The sequence below is a fragment of the Esox lucius genome, chromosome 21 (assembly GCF_011004845.1).
Source record: "Esox lucius isolate fEsoLuc1 chromosome 21, fEsoLuc1.pri, whole genome shotgun sequence".
Taxonomy (NCBI): domain Eukaryota; kingdom Metazoa; phylum Chordata; class Actinopteri; order Esociformes; family Esocidae; genus Esox; species Esox lucius.
The window spans coordinates 9792107-9810132 of NC_047589.1; the positions used below are offsets into that span (position 1 = coordinate 9792107).

The following is an 18026-nucleotide window of genomic DNA, read 5'->3' on the forward strand; positions in this document are numbered from 1 at the left end:
TATACCACGGCTAATTGCTGTGTCCAGGCACTCCGCGTTGCATTCTACTTAAGAACAGTTCCTAGCCCTGGTATATTGGCCATATACCACATCCCTTTGGCCTTATTGCTTACATAAATATACTTACACTTCATCTAATATTTTTTTTCAAATATATGAATTGCTATAATAGTCAAAAGATAAATAGATCATCAAAATAGTTGTTACTTGCAGCCCTAAACACAACTTTGTTTCCCCAATGCATTCAGACAGCTCTTAAGAAATTACAAGATCAATGTATGGTGTCTAGTGGAGGATATGTGCCCATTCTCTGTGGTTAAGAACAATAGCATGTTACAAATGTCCCTATCAGAAAACAGGTAATACTCATGATCATAAAAATGTTGCACTTTATTTATTTTAGATTGTGCTCTTATCTGGCAGTAATATTTGATTCCTGGGTTAATGTCTTATCTTTTGCCAACAAGATAAAAACAGATTAAAGTAAAACTGTTTGCGGTGGACCATACCGAACCATGACCCTTATACTGCAATACGTACCATAATGTGGTTTAGGCGTACTGTTGCATGCCTATTTGGGACTTTAGGACGGCCTGAATGACCCCGATTTCCTTGCTTTAAGTTGTGTCTGTGGTTGGACAGGCTCTGTTGCCCATGTAAGTCCTTCCCCTCGTTCTGTCTGGCCTCATGAAATCAAACTTCCTGTTATGTAAGGCTGACTTTAGATAAGAACATTGCTGATGATGCCATTCACAACACATCTCCATCTCAACCAGGAGAGATCTGTAGTGTCTTAATAAAAGATCCCCAGGTTCCCAGAAGGATCCAGAAGCAATAGGTTGGGCAGGAAATATTAAGAACAGCTGTACAACACAGACAAGGAATATAGCCGCAAAAAAGTAAGTGCACCCCCTGGAATGTTGTCTACTTTTTTCTGTGTTTGGACAGATGTTTATTTGAGATACATTTGGACCAAGTTCATTGATGAACAAAAAATCACACAGAAAATGTCCCAAATTAACAACTTACAATAAACAAAAATGCAGTTACCTTATGTAGAAAAGGTTAGTATGTGCCAACCCATACCATCAGGTAAAATGGCAAAAATTTGAATTAGATGCACCAAATTAAGTGCAAATGACTAAATTGTCATTAGAGAGTAACTTCCACAACTTGGTCTGGTTTGATCTTAAAGGGTATGCATAGCCAAATCTGCACTTTTACCCAGTTTAATCAACTGATGCAGGTATAATTAGTAGCAACGAAGTGTTATGTCTGTAGAGCCTTATCTGAAAGTCCAATCACGATTTGCTTTGAAGAACTCACGTTGTCTCATTTAAATACATCCAATGATATGCTTTTTATATCTTTACTTCTCACCCTAATTTGAATGTGTACAGCCCAGTACCTGTCATTCCCAGATTCATCAAGCAATGATCAGATAGTTAGCATAACTGTGCCACTGTGTCCACCAGATCTACAATTGGTAACACTTTATTTGAAGGGGTGTTTATAAGAGTGATATGACACTGTCATGACACTGTCATAACCATGACATGACACATGAAGGAATTATTTTGAATGTTTATGAATGTCTTCATTAGGTGTCATTCGGTTGATTATGTCATTTTTTATGCAAGGTTGACATTGTTTGGGATGTCTTTGTTATGACTACTTGACATTAACTGAGACAAAATATCCTGTCAATGTTGTTGTTATGACAGTTTGACATTAACTGAGACAACATAACCTGTCATAAACATGGGCCTAATTATCAAACTTGAAAAATATTGAGTCATAGAGGTAATTGCACTTGTGAGTCACTGAAGATTCACCTCAAAATGATGGAGTGGCATCACTGGTTAGCCATACACCATTATAATGATGTGGGGAAAAAAAGTCAAGTTAATATCAACGTTTTTTGCAGGAACATAGTTTTGTTCATGTTGATGCAAGACATCCATTCATGTAACTAGTGGTTTGCTTGAACAATAGGCTAAGTAATATACATTATTCAAGAGATAATCCAATTTGTTAATATGTTTACAGTGCGGTAACCATTATTAATAAGGTAGGCTGGCTACTTGTAAAAATTACAGACCTCTACATACTTTGTAAGTAGGAAAACCTGCAAAATTGGCAGTGTATGAAATACTTGTTCTCCCCACTGTGTATATATACAGGTGTTGGTCATATAATTAGAAAATCATCAAAAAGTTGATTTATGTCAGTAATTCCATTCAAAAAGTGAAACTTGTATATTATATTCATTCATTGCACACAGACTGACATATTTCAAATGTTTATTTCTTGTAATTGTGATGATTATAACTGACAAATAATGAAAATCCCAAATTCAGTATCCCATAAAATTTGAATATTACTTAAGACCAATACAAAAAAAATATTTTTAGAAATGTTGGCCAACTGAAAAGTATGAACATGAAAAGTATGAGCATGTACAGCACTCAATACTTAGTTGGGGCTCCTTTTGCCTGAATTACTGCAGCAATGTGGCGTGGCATGGAGTCGATCAGTCTGTGGCACTGCTCAGGTGTTATGAGAGCCCAGGTTGCTGTGATAGTGGCCTTCAGCTCTACTGCATTGTTGGGTCTGGCATATCGCATTTTCCTCTTCACAATACCCCATAGATTTTCTATAGGGTTAAGGTCAGGCGAGTTTGCTGGCCAATTAAGAACAGGGATACCATGGTCCTTAAACCAGGTACTGGTAACTTTGGCACTGTGTGCAGGTGCCAAGTCCTGTTGGAAAATGAAATCTGCATCTCCATAATGTTGATCAGCAGCAGGAAGCATGAAGTGCTCTAAAACTTCCTGGTAGACTGCTGCGTTGACCTTGGACCTCAGAAAACACAATTGGACCAACACCAGCAGATGACATGGCACCCCAAACCATCACTGACTGTGGAAACTTTACACTGGACTTCAAGCAACGTGGATTCTGTGCCTCTTCTCTCTTCCTCCAGACTCTGGGACCTTGATTTTCAAAGGAAATGCTAAATTTACTTTAATCAGAGAACATAACTCAGCAGCAGTCCAGTCTTTTTTTTCTTTTGCCCAGGCGAGACGCTTCTGATGCTGTGTCTTGTTCAAGAGTGGCTTGACACAAAGAATGAGACAGCTGAAACCCATGTCTTGCATACTTCTGTGCGTGGTGGTTCTTGAAGCACTGAGTCCAGCTGCAGTCCACTCTTTGTGAATCTCCCCCACATTTGTGAATGGGTTTTCACAATCCTCTCCAGGGTGCGGTTATCCCTATTGCTTGTACACTTTTTTCTACCACATGTTTTCCTTCCCTTCGCCTCTCTATTAATGTGCTTGGACACAGAGCTCTGTGAACAGCCAGCCTCTTTAAGCAATGACCTTTTGTGTCTTGCCCTCCTTGTGCAAGGTGTCTTTGGTCGTCTTTTGGACAGCTGTCAAGTCAGCAGTCTTCCCCATGATTGTGTAGCCTACAGAACTAGACAGAGAGGCCATTTAAAGGCCTTTGCAGGTGTTTTGAGTTAATTAGCTGAGTGTGGCACCAGGTGTCTTCAATATTGAACCTTTTCACAATATTCAAATTTTCTGAGATACTGAATTTGGGTTTTTCATTAGTTGTCAGTTATAATCATCAAAATTAAAAGAAATAAACACTTGAAATATATCAGTCTGTGTGGAATGAATGTGTACATTATACAAGTTTGACTTTTTGAATGGAATTACTGAAATAAATCAACGTTTTGTTGATATTCTAATTATATGACCAGCACCTGTATATGGTCGCATTTGGGGTTGAAGGACACTTTTGTATTGAAGGACACTTACTACGGTTGGCCTGTAGGCGGCAGTTTGACGTGGTCGTGTTGCGTTGGGACTGTTAACGATCAAAACACCTGCGCGTTCTCGTAACTCTTCATGGAAAAGCCATGTCTTTCTCATCATTTATCCTGTTTTCTAGGTGGGTAAGGTACAAAAGTACACTGGATTTTTAGATACAATTTGATAACCTGCCTGTTAAACTGTATGTAGAGGGTAGGAAAAGCATGGTAATGTTATGACAGAGACCCATGTCTCTGTAAAATGCCGTGACGGTGGTGCATTCCTTTGAAAAAAACGAATTTGTTACTGTACTGTACTGAATAGTTTTTTTTCGAAAATAACACTCCTGACAATATCCCTCGGATTAATATAATTGAATTTTGTAACTGTATTGTTTAGGAACTTTGCAATCGTTGCACTGTAAGGGTTAGCGATTAGCTAGTTCCTTGTTGTTAGCTGGCTTCGGTTGGTAATTAGCTGGCTGCAGTTAGCTCTATGCTAGCTCCAGTCAAGTGTTTGTCAGTTCTGGGTAGCACTTTGCTAACTTGCTCAGCCATGTTCTATTTATGTTAACACATATGCTAACACATAACGCTAAATTGTTTCTTTAAGTTGGATAATGAGGCCTGCTATGACATGTTTATGACAGGTTATGTTTCTGACTAACTGCGCCACAGCATTGCTCTGTAGCCGACGGAAAGGCCCTGCATCGGGTGGTGGAAACCGCCCAGCCCATCACTGGTACCCAGCTCCCAGCCATTGTAGACTTCCAGCACAAGCGGTGTCTGCACAGGGTGTGCGGCATCATCAGGGACTCTTCACATCCCTACCATAAACTGTTGGCCCTCCTTCCATCAGGCAGGCAGTACAGGTCTCTTCGTTCCTGCACCAGTAGGCTAAGGAACCGTTTCTTTCCATCTGCTGTAACCCTGCTGAACTAGGTTACCCATCACTAACCATATCCACCCTTTGTACTACTGGACTCTGACACTGCCTTGCAAAGTCTGAAGTTTCCAGTTGTTACAGGTACATGTCTACCTCAGGAACCTCATTGCTGCGATCCCTGCATTTCAGTTGCACATGTTACCCTACTCCTTCAATTTCATTGACCGTACTTGTTCAATTACAATAAAGTTGAATCTAATCTCGTTGTCGTGGTTAATGTCAAGTTGTCGTAACAAAGACATTGACAGGTGATGTGGTCTCAGTTAATGTCAAGTTGTCATAACAAAGACATTGACAGGTTGTGTTGACTCAGTTAATGTCAAGTTGTCATAACAAAGACATCCCAAACAATGTCAACCTTGCATAAAAATGACATAATCAACCGAATGACACCTAATGAAGACATTCATAAATGTTCATAATGATTCCTTCATGTGTCATGTCATGGCTATGACAGTATCATGACAATGTCATGTCACTCTTATGCACACCCCTTCAAAAGTGTTACCCTACAATTTGCAGAGGACATTTTGCAGACAAGTGCTATTCAATGTGATGAAAAAACAAATGGGGTATCAAACCTGATACAGTTCCAACCCTTGAGTTGCCACTGACAGTCCCAGCAGAAAGCGAAGATCACCACTAAGTAGCTAGCTAGTAAAGTCAGAGATTGTCTAGATACTGTAGCTAGCTAATTATATGATGATCAAAATGTGTGGTGTTTTTACGATTTGAATGGAAATCATGTGTAAATGTAATATGTATGACGGATCAGAAGCTCAACTAAAAAAACATTCATATTGATGATGTTTACCCATGCCCATTCCGTTCAGTTAGAGTTTTCGTGTTGTAGTTGTCTCTGACTCAGCAAAATCTGTTTTTACATTCTTATTGACACATCATGCTAAGGTCAAATGACCTATCTTGAATAGCAACACCAGCTATTCAAGTTAGGGGTGTACTTACTTTTCCACCCAATGAAAATCCTTTTTTGTAGATTTTTAATGAAGACATGGTTTCAAAATATAATGTGAAATTAGGTTACCTCTTATCTGTCAAGTGATTAAGTGAAGATTACATATCCATATATCAAAATATTAGAAAAATACAACTTTTCAGGTGGCGTACTTGCTTTTTCACATGATTGTACAGGTACATCATTTGTGGGAATATTTAATGGATGTTACACTGCGTGTTTCGTACACAGACAAATTAATGCTTGCATCACGCTATTCACACACATCACATACACACACGCACACTGTCTTTTATAGACATGTTCGTAAGCATGTTTAGCATGACTGTCTAAAAAGCATTTATTGTTCAGGTCGGAGGTCAAATACACAGGCAATAAAGTTTTCGTATAAAGCTGAATAGATTTTCTATTTCAACTGTCTTTTTGGAAACTGAATGTCCTATTTTGAAAATAACTCCACATTTACTCCATAGTGCACCGCTACCTGAATTGCTCTGGTTAAAAGTATTGCACCATATTGGGAACATACAGGGATGCATTGCTTCTAAATCCCACAATAAGACAATAACACTGGTCTTTAACTATAACAGTGGCCTTTACATCCAGGCTATCGGAGCCCTACCCCTGGGGTATTCCGGCGTGAGGATGTTACTCAGGGATTGCTCCTGGTGAAGTCTCCCACGCTGCCTCACAAGTGAGATTATGAAATGGGCTTTTAAAAAACCAGAGCAGCTCAGCAGGGCTTTGGCTAATCTGAAATAAATAACTGTAAAAGTCAGGCAGGTCTGGGAGCTTTAGAGCAGGATCTGGGTAGAAGTGAGACGAATGGCAAATGCAATCTGCTTCACTTGCATGGTTGTTCAAAATGGTCGCCGGTCCACCCTTCACGGACCCATGGACTCCAATGCTTGTTCTTGGTTCTGTCTCTATTGTGATCTGTGTCCTTTATTCCAGCACAGGAAGTACCTCTCTAAACACTGCTTTCAACTATATGCACAGGGGGTTTGTTGGCCAAGTACAATTAAATAAGGGAGAGAGAGAGCAAAAGAGAGAAAAACAGAGGGAGGCAGGGAGAGAAGGAAAGAGAGAGAAAGAGCGCTCTTGGAGACAGGCAGACAGTCATTAAAAACAGAACTATAATGAGATCATTATGCTGCTCTATAGACACACACACACACACACACACACACACAGGCAGCCAGTGGCCTGAAACAGGTGGCTCATTCAGCTAGCATCCCAGAATGCTTGGCTGCGTAGAAGAGAAGAGACCGCTTCAGAACAGTCAGAATAATCGTCTCAGCCTGGCTGAGTATCATCAGGTGTAATCTTCCACCTTCTTCCGCTCTTCCCTCCGTTCCTTAAAGTGCACCTCCTTTGATACACGCTCTTCTCTATTTGTTTGGGTTCTGTGGAAACTGAGGAAGGATTGGGTGTTGAGGATTAGTCTTCGGCGAGGGAGGCAGAGGAGAAGGGGGCCTGTTTGTGTGTTTGTACAGAAGACAAAGTGATGTCAAGGAATTTCCTGCTTAATGTGGCATTTGGGCTGGGGTCCCAAATGGCTCCCTTTTCCCTGTACAGTGCACTCATTTTGATCAGAGCCCTATGGGCTGTATGTACAAGCCCCGGTCAAAAGTGTAGAGCACTACATAGGCAATAGCAGGCTATTTGGGAGGGTTTTCCTCCACCCCTTCCTTCTCTCTGCATCGTCCCCATTCATCTGACTTCCTTCCTGCTCCGTAAATCACTCGGCTCTCAGCATTGACGTCTGAGCTCCGCCAGTTCCTCAACCCCCCCAGCTCCCCCTTTGTCTCCTGTGTTTAGGGTTGGGAGGGGTTGTGAACACCCATTGCTCTCTGTCATCTCTCCTTCCACCTGAGTTTTCCCCATGTTAAAAAGTGGGGTGGGCTGATCTTAGATAGGCCCCCCTGGTCTCCTGGACTTGTAGACGCAGTACTGGGCGGGTTCTGTACATGGCAGTAGGGTTCTGGATCTCATGTGGACCCATATGTTTTGCTTCAACGAATGGTGCTCAGACTAAACATGAGGATGGTTTCCAGAGTAGGCTGAGCATTTTCTTTTCTGAGGCTGTACTGAGAAAATGAGAGGAGTGGGGATGGGAGAGGAAGAGGATTGTCAAGGAGGAAGAGCGATGAAAGACTCAACCTAGATCCGACATACAGCTCTGGAAAAAATGAAGAGACAACTTTTTCTTTCCTTTCCAAAAAAGTCGAAAAGGAAGGTTTTGAGTGAGGAACAGAAGGGTTAAAACTTAGAGACCACTGCAAATTGAACGCTTCTGTTCCTCACTCAAATCTTTGCTTTTCTACTTTTTTGGAAAGGAAAGACAAAGGTGCGGTGGTCTCTTCATTTCTTCCGGTGCTGTATTGAGTGGAGAGGACCTGTAAAAACTCAAACTCCTGACATGTTTCAGTGCAACCTTTGCTACACAAGGCTACATGGTGAATAAGGAAAACCCAACACACCGTATCTCGCAGAGTTGGAGCTACAACGGACTGTCATTCAAGCTCCACATTAAAATGTTTGGTACATTTCTTTATGTTAGGCTGCACCTCATTTATTGTTTCCCCACAATTAAATCAGGACAAGGACTAAGGAGTCAGGTGTGATATCTCAGACTCTGCTGGCCAGATTTTCCTTCAACTTTGGTCAATAATATTTCTAGCTTGCGGCAGAGACCTGATCCGTACAGATGGCACCGCTGTAACAAGCAATTAAAGTGTGAGGTCACGCCTTTCAGGCCGTTTGACCTGAAGACTCGATAATCCTCTGGTACATAATAACCAATCTGCATGAATCTTCATATGACATATTTGTGGAAATGAAGTCGCTCAATGGAATTTTTCTCAGATTAGTACCAGAACCAAAATGGCCACTATTTCTCAGTAATTGGGCATAGATTGGCACATGATTGCATGTATCAGTCAAGGATATTGGTATTGCCTCAACATCAGTTACGCACGTCGTAAAACCTGTCGAGGCTCAATGAGGGCATTCATGTGGACCACGTGCTGCACTCTCTATCGCTTTTATCTTTTTTCGGAGTAATGTCATTTGGTAAACTTGCTAAAGGGGCGCGAGTCTCGCCAACACCCGTGATTTCGTCCGCGTGGGAGGGGGATGCGTTGCTGGTGGGAGAGAACATAGACGGTTCTCTTGTTAACGTATTTTACCTTAAAAAAAAATCTATAACGATGAAGTGTAATAAATGGATACGTTGTCATCCTGTGTAGATAACCTAGTTAATAACGAAACCAAGCGTGAGCACGTATGCCTGAGCGTGTTTACCAAGTATCATCGTTCTGCGTATCCTACATGGCTTCATATTCGACGTTAATCCACTAAATGTGGAATATTCCTTGCGTTGAAGATGCGTAATAGGTCTTGTGGTAGGACTCCGATCAACCTGCCTCCATCTCCTTCTCGTCACTTCTCATCCCTTATCTGCCTGCCTGTCAGGATGGTTGTGTGGTATTGCTGTGGGGCTGAGTGGATGGGGTGGGGCATTAGTGGTGCAAATCTTTGCCAGACCTTGTAACAGACGCCTTTTTGGTGCTTAGGCAGCCACGTATGGGCCAAGCCTCTGTGTGGTTTGTAACAGCAAACTGTGGGATTTAGAGAGAGAGAGTTCTGGTCACAGCCGCCCCTTAGTTGTCACCCCGTCCCTGGATCCCTCACTCCCTCGCTCCACTCTAAAAATTGGTGTCTCAGTGCGACAGTCCAGTGTAAAGTCCTCTGCATGTTTTCCCTGAGCCTCAGACCCCCCTTTTGCCTCCTGTCTCTGTCCGTTCCCCCTCTCATGCCTTCCCCTCTCACTCCTCGAGGGGATCCAAATACTGGATGGTGGCAAAGAGATAACACAAACCTTATTCAAGAAGACCTGCACAAAGAAACAGTAACTGTTTGCTGAGGGTGGGGGTTAAAAAGGGTAGGGGAGCGAGATGGTGGGGGTCTGTGGTGCGGGGGGGGGGGGGGGGGGGTGTGGCCTGCCTCCTTGGAGGGGCAGATTGCGTAAACACCCTGTCCAGGAAGTGTTGAAGAGAGGGGACGAGGGAGGGGAGAGAGAGAGGGGGACGAGGGAGAGAGGAACAGGGGGAGCATGCAGGCAAAACTGCAGGCAGAAGGAAAAGTTTTCTACTGTGGAAATGTGAGTGCGTCTCTCCTTTAGAGTTTTGCTGTTCCCACTCCGTCGTCCCATTTGCTTTTGGACATATGACAGGGCACTCAGTCGGGAGGGTGAGTAGTTGCGATCGCGCGCGCACACACACACACACACACACACACACACACACACTGAGTCTGAGTTTGTATGACTTATCTGTTCATTCAATTCCTGACAATTGATGATCGAGGATATGTTGCAATGTCTCTAACTTCTCCAAATTACAAAAAGCTGTCTGAAATAGATCATTAGACAGTCTTAAATAGGCAAACCCGATTTTTGGGCAGTAAACTTCATTATTGATTGAGCTATTGATTCTGAAAGAATATAACATGATTGCCTCAGAAGCTTAGTTCAACGAAGTCGTACACAAGCAAAACCCCCCAAAAAAATATTTCCCAAAGATGTTGTTTGTTGTTTGTTACTATGGAAAGAAACCAGACTTTAGCTGTGGGAAGTTGGCAGGCAGTTTATAGGGAGTCGTGTTTGTTCCTGTGTGTCGTGTGATAGTGAATCTGTGGTTTGGAGAAAAAGAGAGAGTGGAGTTGACAGAACTTCATGCAATGTTTTGTCAATGTCACTTAATCAACACTTTTGTCTTGCTCAAAAATGCATTTTCTCTCCCTTCAGCTCAGAACGGGCAATCTTGTAGACAGCTTCTTTCTGAAATGTCTTTAGTATTTTTTTGTCCGCTCCTTTTGCTACTCTAAGATCACATCAGAGAGATTCTGTATTTTTTACTCAGAAGATATGGGTAATTGTGTGTCAGATTTATTGAGATTTGACCATCTATGGAAATACTGCTTGCTCTCTGGATCAAATAGGCTTTTGAATCCCCATTGGGGAAAGGGGCTGCATTAATGTTCTGTGTGAACGGTGTCAATGTAGAACTTCAAAGGCCGTTATCCTTGCTGTGCATCACGTTAATCATCATTTCCAGACTTGAGACTTGTGCTTAATATTTTGTAATGAATGTCAGCTGTTTTGGGGCCGGTGTGGTATTCCCACTCTTAATGGTCCATTTCAGGCCTACATTAAAATCTGGTTACTGGAATGAAGTACACTGTATTTCTGTGGCTTTTAGAAGCAGAAGCCTTTTTTCTAGGCTTGCTTCATGATGCCCTGGGACTTTTTGGGGAGTTTTCCGCATGTTTAAGTAGATACACATCTGGAGTCGTCGGGTTCCAAGTGGAACCTGTACAGTGGAAGACTTTCACAGGCGTTCACACACATACAAATGTCTGATAGGCATCTCACTTAATTTTAAAGTCTGCACAGCAAAATTAATTTGTTTGTTTCCGTAAACTACATTGCCATGTAGAACCTGGACCTTCTGTTTGGGTGACGTGTCTAATAACATTTATAACTGATTGGCAAGGCATCACTCTGTTGTGATTTCTACTCGTTTTTGAAGTACTTGTTTTTCTGAAATGTTTTCGTACTACTGGCAATAGATTCCGATTTTGATAGGTTTTTCTCTTAAATTAATATGTTGATTGGTTCAATTTCGACTTCTAATTTCTAACCTTGTAAACAAACGGTTTTCAAAACTGCATGGTGTATGGAGAGCAGATTTTTCTAAATAACCGACAGGACTTCCGCGTGAAAGCGTGATGTTCATCCACGTCGTGTTTGAACACGCGGAGACATCCCGTGTGATGATGATGTTTCCTCTTTCTCAGCAGCGCCTTTATCAAGCCATGTCTCTCCGTGAGGGAGGGTAGGTAAGCGTATCGAATAGGAACTTCTCATCGTAAAGACGGATGAGCTTGCACACCCTTCCTCGGCCCCAAACTCCATCCCTCATCCGGTATGGCCTGCTGCCTGACAATGCTAAACGGTCTCAGTCTCACAAGTATCTCTCAACCAGCATTTGCTGATGCTGCGAATTGACGCCAGTTCACCCACAAAAAAATAACACTACACTCACAAACTGTTATTAAAGCAAGCAGAATTGCGACCCGCCAGGGCTTTTCATAGCCTTCACAATTTTATGATACAAGTGTTAGGTTTTAGATTTAGATTCAGCTTTATTGCCATTGAACAGTACCAGGGCAGTACAGCGAAATGCAGTTTATGATACAAGTGTTCTTCCTGATTGGGGTTGGAGGGTTTCAAGTATCAAACTGGGTCATAGCTAACAGCTGATGAGCAGTCGGGGCTACAGAGCCTGATGGCTGTCTAGAGAGATTAGAGTGGAGAAACACACCTGGCCCAGCAGCATGCGGACCAAGAGGGTCTGACCAGGTGTTTCTCACCAAGGCTGTCAGCGTTGTCCGCCTTCGTTGGAACCTCAGCCAGCGTAACGTCAGATCTCATTGGGGTCTCTGGCCTGATCAAACCCTTTTGAAGGACCTCTCCTATCAGGTTATATTTCAAGTCGGAGCATCGGCTAAGATGAAAGGGAAGTGGGTGTGTTTTTGGAAGTGTGTGTGTGTGTGTGTGTGTGGTTCTTTGGAGGAGTGTTTTTATATGTGGTTTGTGGAGGAGTATTTGTGTGTGGTTTTGGGTAAAGTGAATACTTCAGAATTTTCCACCATCAGCTAAGCAACCCAAGGTAGTTTGGCATCAATCATCCAATTAATCTGTTGAATTTAATGTGATGCCCAAAAGGCTGCGGATTATCAAGAGAACCCGCAACCCAAAGACAGCCAGTAGCCAACCACAGCAAAGTGAAATCAAAGTAGCTGATTGGTATCTTGTAAAGAGGAGATTTTGGAGTTAAGTTACTTTAACAGTCACCTGATAGTAAGACTGGGAGGTGTCGTTTTGGCAACAACAGACTTGGTATTATTAAAGTGGATATGATAGGAAGAGATTATCCCCTTAATCTCATATTACATGAATACTTTTCTTCCTACCACTTGGTGACCTTATCCTGAACCAAATCATTTATTTGAAATTTGCAGAATGGGTGTGCAAACCCTTTCTTAGACTGCTGAAGGATCACACACAGTATTCAGTATGTGGTTGGGCACCTTATGGGCCGACACTTCAAATGTACCCAAATAAACCCATTTCCAAAATGGACCAGGGGAGCATTGTCATAATCATATTAGAAATATCTTTCTATCCCTATACACTGGTCAGATTTCTATATATTTTTCCAGAAAATAAAAATGTGACAAACTTTTTATGGTTGAATTAATATTGTCTACAAATAAAAAAAAAACTGCATTTCCTCTCTTAATTTTAACACTGTTTTGTAATTCAACATACTGCCACATCCTGCAACTGCTGTAAAAATAAAATGCATTTGCCTGAAGCTGTCCACAGTTTGCATTACGATGATGGGACACAATGGAGTTTCATAATGATGGAGAACTGTGGTTTCATTGGAAGGGATGGCACATCCCAGGAATTTGGTCTGGCAGGAAGACCGTCATCTTTGTTTTGCAAGTGCTGCCGTCTCTTGGAAATTAAATTGAATTAATTTGTTAAAATCTTTATTTATGTATTTTTCTTTTATTCTTTTTTTTGTCATCTTTAGTTTCCATGGTTTTGTTATGTTTTTGTAGTGTTATTGTTGTAAATTGGACATCACAGTTTAAAGGAGTTCATAGGAGACTGTGACAAGGATTATCCATAGAGGAAAAATGTGCTGCCAAGATATGAAAATAATTTTCGAGGAGGCAGAGCTGTGAACAGCATGCCTCTATTAGAGGGTCAGTAAATGTGGCTTATCCGGAGAATGGGTTCCATTTGGAACTAACCGGACTAGCTTTGGCTTTATTTCTTAAATTATGTCTTTCATACATTTTTTTGTTATATTTATACTTTTAGGGACAATGTTTTTCCCCGGTAAAAATACAATTTCTCTCGTAATCCTAATCCAAAATCGAAACCTTCACTTCTGAACCTAAACCAAACCACTGACCAGTAACCTTAACCTGGCACAAATCCGAAATATAACCGTAACCTTAACCTGCAGCTTTTTTAATGACTACTGGCAAAAGGTCCTCACTTTTCCTGACCTGCCATTGGTTACTGTAGTTGTGAGGTCTGAAATATTAAAACACACACACGTTTCTCCTATTGCGCATCACTCAACCTGATGCCCTGCCCTTTTTTTGGGGCTTTTATGAACTCCACCTTACTGCTTTGGAAGTCATTTGTTGACCAGCCTCCTATCACCCCCACCTCCCCACCCCAGCAGGGGTAAGACAAACTTTCCCTCCCCCTCATCTCCCAAAGAGAACACACACCTTCCTCCACTTCTATCACCCACACACACACTGTTTACATTCCCGTGCAAACTCTGTCCCCTCCTTCCCTGAGCAAACCTCAGGCTCACACACAGATTACTGAGTTATTGAGTGGAAGACAGCCTGAAGAACAAAAATAGAAAATAAAATGACATGAGAAAGGTAGTTTCTACCAGGTCATTGGTGTAAATTGGAACGTGTTCTCTGTCAGCTTACCTGGTAAGGGTAAAATGCATTTGAAATGGTAAATCCTGAGAGCAAACGCCTGCATTTGAAAGGGTTTATTTTCCGTATTTAGTGACCTGTTCAGGATGTACAATACATTGAGCCTCTCACTAGTAGGAAGGATCTGCAGACCCAGAATCAGCATTTACTGTTCTAGAACTTACAGAACTGTGTGACTGTTTGGACTCCATAGACACCTCTTACTTCCTTTTCCTTTTATTTTCTTGAAATGCCTTAGGACAGCGTATACAAACGCGTCTGCTTAACAGTATTCTTTAAAGTCTAGGAGTACCTTTTTTGCCCAATTAAAACAAGCATTTTTTCGCCTCACAGTAATCTTGAGATGGAAAAACCTTTTCATGCCCTGCCTTGAGATCCTGCTTAAATCTTCAGTGTCACGTATGGTCTCAGTAACCCTGCGGTCAAGCATGTAAGGGGTCAACAACCGTGTTATCGCCGTATACGTGTTCAATTACCCTGCTATCAGAGTGTAAGGGGTTAATAATGACTCTGACAGCCTGCCAGGGGTTAACCCACGCGACGACAGCATGGTACATCACTGACACGGCAGGAGTGTGGGAGGAGGAATGAGATGAATACTAAAGGAGATAGGAGCCTCCCTCTGATAATCAAAACGAGTGGCTAATTGATGAGCGGGTGAAACATTCTGATAAGCCCTTGATGTGCCATTCCTATCAGGCTGGTTTAATTGGACGTTGGTTCGCCTCTATATCCTCGTTTGGAATATTCGTCCCCATCCAAATGGCACCCTATTCCTTTTCAGTGCACTACTTTACACTACAGACCCAGGCAGAATGATTGCACTATATAGGTGATCTGGTGCCATTTGGGATGCGGGTTAGTGTTGCCGAAAAAGTGGTGAGCTGTCTCTGTACTTCTGAAAAGTCCTTAATTAAGATAAGTCTTTATTCCGATATTTGGGTATTAACATTGACTAATCCCAATAAATATGGATGAAATTCTGCCCGGGTAAGTCGTTTGCCGGAAAGAAAAAAACGCCGGAAAGGCCATGGCTATTGTCGGATTATGTATTTTATTTGGTTGCGCTCCGTCCCCGTCGGTGACCACACGCTAATGAGTCATTATCACAGCGGGATTCATAATTACCCTTCGCCTGTCTGGCGGACAGCACGGCTAATTCCAGATTGGGAGCCGCTGGGTCTTCGTCAGAAGCAGTGCGCTAAAAATCCAATATATGTGTACGCACTCGGCGTTATGCTCTCCGTTAACAGGCACAACTTTTTGAGGTCCCCATGTTGGAAGTTTCTTGAAACCGTGTCCAAGCTCACTACATTTATTGCATCATTTTGACAGATTCACAGGATCTTAGTTTAGTGCCGGGTTATTCTGGAGCCCAAAAGCTACCTGGGTTTCACAGAAGGATTTAGAGTTGGAGGAAACAGGCCCACTGTCTTTTTTGGGGATGTTTAGTCTGTTATAATAATACTACTTCTGCCTCACAAATGACACTATCGCTATGTAGTTCACTTCTTTTACCAGGGCCCGTGGTTAAAAGAAGTGCGGTTAAAAGAAGTATGGCTTCCATTTGTGAGTTACAACACTTTCATCTGAGGAAAAACAGACCTGATTAAATAGGTTTCTCTCTGAAAATCAGACTTTTGAGTCTCGTCCATATAAACATTAATATAGATACAGATGAGAAGTGAAATGTTTAAAGCGCCATTTAGGGTGTAGTACTTGGATCAGTAAAGGCACAGTGTCAATCCTGTAACATGGCAAATGGGATTGTGTTGGAGTGTGACGTTATTCCTTGGGAATCCAGAACTGTGCTGAAGACACAGCTTTTGACATAGGATGTTTCACTCCCTGACTAGAAGTTATATCGTTTCCCCGGGATAAATTCTAAACATTTTGTGGATGTGAAGTTTGAAACCAGGCTGCAGCTTTCTACATGTTTCTAATCCATTTAGAGGCATTTGCTGCCGACTTCAAGGGAGATTAAGGTGTATTTTTAAAGGGCCTGTTTGGATACCGCAGTTCATGAACGGGTGTTCATATGTTGGGACACTTTAGTTGTAAAGGACATGTGGATAGAATGTCATATACCCTCACACTCTGAACCTGATAGCCAGTTCCACTCCGTGTTTTTCTTATCAGGGACTTATTTAGACCTGAATCACCAGGTAGGTGACATTAAAAATTAGGTAGAACAGAAAACCAGCAGGCTCTGGACCTTGTCGTGTAATAGTTGAATACCCCTGTATACAGTGCAACTCTTGCCTGAGCCGGCACGCTTCAGAGGGCATAATGATATCTCCTGGTACAGTTGCTCGAGGCAGGAGGATATTCAACTACACCTCCTGGACAGGAATCTGATTGGAGGAGTTGATGTGTTTACCTTTGTCTCCTTGAGGAGACAATTGTTATACCCACAATGCAATTTGCATGCCCAGAGTCCTCTGTCCTGGGCTCCCTTCTGACTTACAAACCACCATCTTGTTAAACTTGACATTTAAAGTGCAGAAATCATTCTCTTTGTCGTTTTCCCCTTGTAATCCCAAATTATTTTCCCATGTTCAGTCTAGGTAAAGTTCTTTTAGCAGACTGAGTTTTGCTTTCTGTCACTGTGTGAATTGAATCTGGAAAAATGTTCTCTCTTTAATACATTTTGTTCCCGTTTGGTCTGAAATATCAGTACCACTGCTCTAGACTAATAAAGAATTGTTTTATGTAAATAATTTATTTTATATCAAACTGGCAGTCTGTAAATATAGAAGTCATTTGAGCACACAGACTTGAATCCAGACTTGAAAATCGGATACAGTAAAGCTTAGCTTAACTTAGCTCGCGCCTACCTCCTCTGGTAAAAGACTTGTGACTGTATGCAGTTTCATCCCCTCATTGTCCACCACCAAAATATTCCTCTCAGCTTGCACCTTGAAATTCAAGGCCACAGAACATACCGGAGATTTCCAAACCATTCCATTCAGGAGTATAATGGCAGGAAGAGACATAAACAAGCCATCCAAGTGTGACATGGAGAAAGAAGGGAAGAGGAAAGTCTCTCAGGTCCGTTGGTCTCCTGACTTTCCTTCGGCCTCTCTCCTCCTTCACAAAGCTTTTGTTCGGTTTCCGTCCCTTGCGATCCAGCTTTCCTTCCAGGAGAACTGGTATCCTTCCCAGCTGAAGCGCAACAACACTTCCTCGCTTCATTTCACCGCTGTGGTCCTGGTCCCAGACCACAGGAGCCACTGGGCCGGGTTGTCTGCTTAAGACATTAAGAGGTGGAGGACCGTTGCCCGACCGCAAACAGTCAACTCACTTCTCTGGACACCAACCCTGGGGAACGTTTGAACCGTATCATGAGACAATAGGCTCCCTAAGGATGAGCCCTGTAATATGTGTGTGTGACACCCCAGACACTGACCTAACTCAACAGGAACTATGGGATGGTAAACCCACCCAAGGTGGGGACTGTTTTGGCGGTTGCATGGATTACATTTTTCTTAACGTCACCCAGCAACCCGATCAGATCTGTCTGTTTTGGAGACTGACTCTTGTTTCTTTTTTAGACATATGTTTGTTGGTAGGAAGAAAGGGGAAAAATGGACGAGCGCACATGCTGAAATGGCAGTGGGCAAATTCCAACTCATGCTTCAGCAGTACATGTCCGCTGGAGGCAGTGGCATAAA

General features: G+C 42.2%; 1 protein-coding gene across 12 annotated transcripts in view; it reads left to right on the forward strand.

Annotated features, from left to right (window-relative positions):
* The window catches only part of si:ch211-285f17.1 (sickle tail protein homolog), a 157916-nt gene that overhangs the window by 60482 nt on the left and 79408 nt on the right, over positions 1-18026 (forward strand). The window contains exon 1 of one of the 12 annotated variants that reach the window (XM_010899457.3): positions 9920-9996. The exons of the other annotated variants lie outside the window; for them this stretch is intronic. The gene's annotated coding sequence lies outside the window, so the exon portion shown is untranslated. Of the gene's footprint in view, positions 1-9919; positions 9997-18026 lie in introns of those variants that run through there. 12 annotated transcript variants of the gene reach the window in all.